At 40.4% G+C, this 5,134-nt stretch overlaps 2 protein-coding genes across 2 annotated transcripts in view; both read right to left on the reverse strand.

Annotated features, from left to right (window-relative positions):
- Nim1k (NIM1 serine/threonine protein kinase) overlaps nucleotides 1-1,486 on the reverse strand; it is a 51,581-nt gene extending 50,095 nt beyond the window's left edge. The window contains exon 1 of the mRNA XM_031359978.1: nucleotides 1,195-1,486. The gene's annotated coding sequence lies outside the window, so the exon portion shown is untranslated. The remainder of the gene's footprint in view (nucleotides 1-1,194) is intronic.
- Znf131 (zinc finger protein 131) overlaps nucleotides 1-5,134 on the reverse strand; it is a 39,029-nt gene that overhangs the window by 4,287 nt on the left and 29,608 nt on the right. The window lies entirely within an intron of this gene.

Raw genomic sequence — 5,134 nt, forward strand, 5'->3', positions numbered from 1 at the left:
AAAAAAAAAAAAACCAAAAAACCCCAAAACAAACAAAAAAACCAAAATATCCTAGTATTGCTGTAGTAATGAAGCATTTATCAGAAGCATATCATAATTTTGTTCTAACTTCATTATAGCTTTAAAAATTGTTTATCTTACTTATTTGGGGAACAAGGGTTATGAATATGGAAGTCAAAGGGTAGAAGTCAATTCTCTTCATTGACTAGGTAGCTCCTAAGGACTGAACTCAGATGAATAGGCTGAGCCATCTTTTTTGTTTTGTTTTGTTTTGTTTTTTGAGACAGGATTTCTCTGTGTAGCCCTGGCTGTCCTGGAACTCTCTCTGTAGACTAGGCTGTCCTCAGAAATCCGCCTGCCTCTGCCTCCCAAGTGCTGGGATTAAAGGCGTGCGCCACCACTGCCTACCTAGGCTGAGCCATCTTGCCAGCCCACTTTTGCTTTTATTAGTCAAAGCCAAGCAAAAATTAAACTAAAAGAACAAAAGTAATTGCAGTAATCCTGTTTTCACACAGTTCTCCCTCGTCTCTTCCTAGGACTTTCCCTTCTCACTTCTCCCTCTCCGAGAGACACCTGGAATGCTTTTCATCTAACGTTACTTCTGATTCATGAGTTGGGGTGGTTTTAATTTTTTCTCATTCTGAATCACATGATTTTTACTTAAGCAAGTGTAACTCAACAGCAGCAAAAAGAAAGAGAATATCAGTGACTAAGGAGTGGCCATTAGCCCATTTAATTGATATTCTAGGTATTCTTTTATTTCAAAAGTGATTTGTGAGGGGTGATGTACATACATACACATGCCTATGAAGAGGCATAGATATCAATGGTGGATGGTCTCAATCACTCTTTACCTTATTGAGACAGGTTTCTCACCCATTCTGGAGCTCTGATCGGTGCACTAGAATAGTTGTCAAGGTACACCCCTAGGGTCCTCCTGTCTATCTCCCAAGGAGGATGACAGGGATGGGCCACCAGGCCTGGCTTTTAATATGGAAGGTGGGACTCTACACTCAGGTCCTTGAGCAATGAACACTTCATCTGTTGCTTTATCTCCAGCCCCCAGGTGTTTACTTTAGCTGCCATGACATTTAGCTTTGATTTACGAAATGTTTTTAAATTTTCTTACTAAAATTAAAATATACGTAAAACAGAGAAAACAATGGTACTGAGGAAGGGCATGCTAATTCTCACTGTGAAATCTGAGTTTGCTTCCATCCTCACTGTCTCCATTTCAGGGTGGGGGGACTGAACTCAGGACTCTTCAGCATAGCAGGTAAGCAAGCGCCCATCAGCCCTTGGTTCTATTCCCAGCCTTTCAAGCTTTTCTTCTAGAAGAAGCCAAATATCAATCAGCGTTGCAGGGAAAGCAAGCTTCCTTTTTGAGTTCTTAGCAGCAAGCTGAAACTCTAGGCAGCTGCTGGGGGAAGTGATGGAAAAGAGAAAGAGAAGCTCTGTCTCTGGATTTAAGGTCTGGGGGATCTGGTATGGTTAGCAATGGAGGTTGGCAAGCAGCTCCTAAGTAGAGAGCAGGGATCCAATAAAGGAGAGTAAACACACTTAGGCTTCTGGGCAGTGCCCAAAAGAAAAAAATAAAAAGCAGAGAGCTGCACCAAGGGAGGATCTGCTGGGACGGAAAATACATTGTATCACCAAGCCAGGAAATGGGATAACTATTCCTCCCACGTCTTCAGAAAGTTTTGGGTGATCGCTTCTCCTTGGGTTGGACCTTTGGACACATGACTGACAGGTCCTCCCCGTAAGGGAGGAAACAACAATATCCTTTAGAGAAAGCTCATGTTTCCTAACAGGCCCAGAGGTACTCCAGGTTTTCCAGGAAGCCTAAGGGGGAATTGTGTTTTCCTTCCTAATGTTTGCAGGGAGAGGGCAGTGGGGGAGGTCTATCCTCAAAGGCCTCTAGCTACCTGACATTCTGCCAAAAGCTGAGACCTTAAAATCCTTTAAGGGACAGGCAGAGACTGAGAAACAGAATAATCCATTTTCACCACGAAATCCATAGATCCAGTTCCAAAGCTGTTCAGCAGAAGGGCCTGTCTGGACTGGAGTTTCACTCACTCTCAAGTCTGGCTCCCCGGAGGAGGGGCTCACTTAGGAAAGTGAGATAGCAACCAACAAGAGCTCTCCTCTGTATTCTGGCCTCTGGTCAGGACAGAATCACAGAACATTTCTGCCTTCTGGCCAACAGGAATTAGAACTGTTGGGCGGTGGTGGCGCATGCCTTTAATCCCAGTACTTGGGAGGCAGAGGCAGGTGGATTTCTGAGTTCAAGGCCAGCCTGGACTACAGAGTGAGTTCCAGGACAGCCAAGGGCTATACAGAGAAACCCTGTCTCAAAACACACAAAAAAACAAACAAACTACAAAAGAATTAGAACTGTTAACTTTTCCTTAAACCTGCCCAACCCATTTCTTATCATTAGTGTGATACTTTCTTATAAGCGACATTAGATATTACTTACAACCGAATAATGAAGAACAGGAAGAGACTCTAGATTAGATCCAATGAAACTTAGTAAAAGTACTTATGTAGTTAATTCTGCTTGATTTTATTCTCGATAAGCACTGCCTCATTTGAACTAGGCTCTCAATTCATTACTCCATCCATAGCATTCCATAATTACAGCTTCATACAAGTTACTTGTCTAATAGAGATAGTCACCAGAACCAGGTGCATACACCAGTTAATGATCAGCTATACTTTTAAGAACTGCATGCATGTGAATTGCCTAGCACCAAGAGTGTTACTAGTCAACTAGTAGGATTTTTTTTTTTTTGAGTTTTTAATGTCTTATTGCTCTCTAACATATCTTATGTTTGTGGCATTTGCCTTTCAAAAACATAAAAACAGCTGAGACAACCTATAGTGTTCTTGCTTGATCTAAATGTTTGTGACTGTCTTGGTCTAGTCACTGTAATCAAGAGCTACCATAAACAATCTATAGTAGCAGGTGGAAGGTCTATAAAGAGCCTCTTAGTCACTCCAGGGCTGAAGATACAGCTCAGTTAGTACAAAACTTCTGCAGCATAGTCAAGTCATTGGGTTTGATCCCTGGTATTGAAAAAAACAGATCATCCCGAACACACACACAAACACACACACTTCATTCTATTGGACTAATCAAGTGCTTCCTAGAAGTCCTTTGTCACTTCACCAAGTGACCCCAGACCCAACAGCCAGTGATATCCAATATTCGGAAACCCAAGGGCCACCTTAGGAGCCTGAGGTACAAGTATACAGAAGCACAGAGGCCACGGGCAAGCAAGCTACACTTTGAGTGGTCTGTGTCATCCAAGGCATGTTTTCCTTTCTTCCTTGTCAGTAACAAGCAAACAACTTCTTGTGGTAGTTCCCATAAACTTGTTTAGACAGATGAATTACTTTTCTCCAATAAAGGCATCACCTTACACATCTGAAATAATCTAACAACTACCAGATATTCTGGGTTATGTAAATTAAAAAGTCATCAGGAGTAACGTAATAAATTGCAGTTTTCTTACAATCTGGAATGTCAGTAAAAGGGAGATTCACAAATGGGACAGCCGCCACTACACAGATGGCATAGCCCCAGGGCAAGGAAATGAGGTCGTTAGACAGCTTAACTGATCTCTAATCTCCTCTACTCCCAGCCCCATTAAAGGCTGGAGTAGACTCCAGAAAGAAAATGATTATTTACTCTATGCTTTGTACAATCTGAAGTAGAGGTAACCACTTAATGACAAAACTAGCTCCAGTCATTCTTCACCCAGTTGCTGAGACAGAAATGTGCAGATTCATGATTGACAACTGTCATTACAATAAAACTTTTCTTTCCCAGGTCACATTTTGGTAGAAATGCCAAGGTAGAGGTTATTTCAGCTAAATCACATCTTACTAACATCAAGAAGAAATATTCTGCCTTTGTACTTACCATGGAGGAAGGACTGTTAAAGAACACAGAGAAGGTTAGATGTCCTCTATGTTCTGACTAGGTGATAACGGCCTCTTCATTTTTGTTTTTAGAGCAAAACACACTTCTAGGCCTCTAAGAAGTTTAGTCTGGAACTGATTCTCATTTGAATCCTTTACAACAAGTTTTGTTAAGAATTACAGCACACTTCAACACACTGCACATGAAATACGTTTTGCCTGGGTCTCTTTCTCCAAATGTAATCAACACAGGGCCTTCAAAGGCTCTTCTCCCTCCCTCCCTCTCTCTCATTTTTCCACATCAGTTATAAGACTACTTTCAAGAGAGCTCTTCAATGCCCATGTCTTCACTGGAGACAACACATGCTAAACTACAGATAGAAATTAAAATCCACTTTTATAAGTGAGGACTTTACATTTAAGCCTCATTTGTTGTTGGCGTACTCAACATATAAAATGTGGTCTAGTGATAAACACTTTGTAAGCCTGATCTATATTAACAAACTCAGTGATATAAAACACCTCTTCAGCAAACTTTGTGATTTGTTACCATTTGATACCACAATTACCACAAATATCCAATATTCGGAAACCCAAGGGCCACCTTAGGAGCCTGAGGTACAAGCAAGTGGAGAAATGTTTAAAATAAATAGGCACTATTAAGAAAAATACCACTTCTGTGCCAGTAAGATTTACAAAAATACAGGTAACTTGTGTCTTGGCCTTTTTAGCTAACCCTTGGGTTAGGAAGTATGCATTAACAATCTTATATCTTAATTATTTAATGAGTCCTATTTACTATAATCACAAAAATGCACAAAGTATCTTCAAATTGATAATTAAAAAAACATAAGAGGGCTAGAGCTGGCTCAGCACTGCTGTCCTTCCTGGGGACCCAGGTTTGATTCCTAGCACCCACATGGCAGCTCAAAACCAACTCTAACCATCTTCTGGGTTTTGGGAGGAGCATCAGACACGCACATGGTGCACAGACATACATACAAGCAAAACAACCACACACATAATAATGGTAAAATAACTTTAAAAAGAGTCATGAACACATAATTTTAAAGTTTACTTTAAAATGTAAATTATTTCCCAGTATTTAACAGGTAAAGAAAATAGCAATATTGATTTTATGTGGTTGTTATATTTTTATTTCCCAAGTAATACTGATTAAAAATATTTACACAACTACTTTTAAGTC

This window comes from Mastomys coucha, unplaced genomic scaffold (assembly GCF_008632895.1).
Source record: "Mastomys coucha isolate ucsf_1 unplaced genomic scaffold, UCSF_Mcou_1 pScaffold8, whole genome shotgun sequence".
Classification (NCBI taxonomy): Eukaryota; Metazoa; Chordata; class Mammalia; order Rodentia; family Muridae; genus Mastomys; species Mastomys coucha.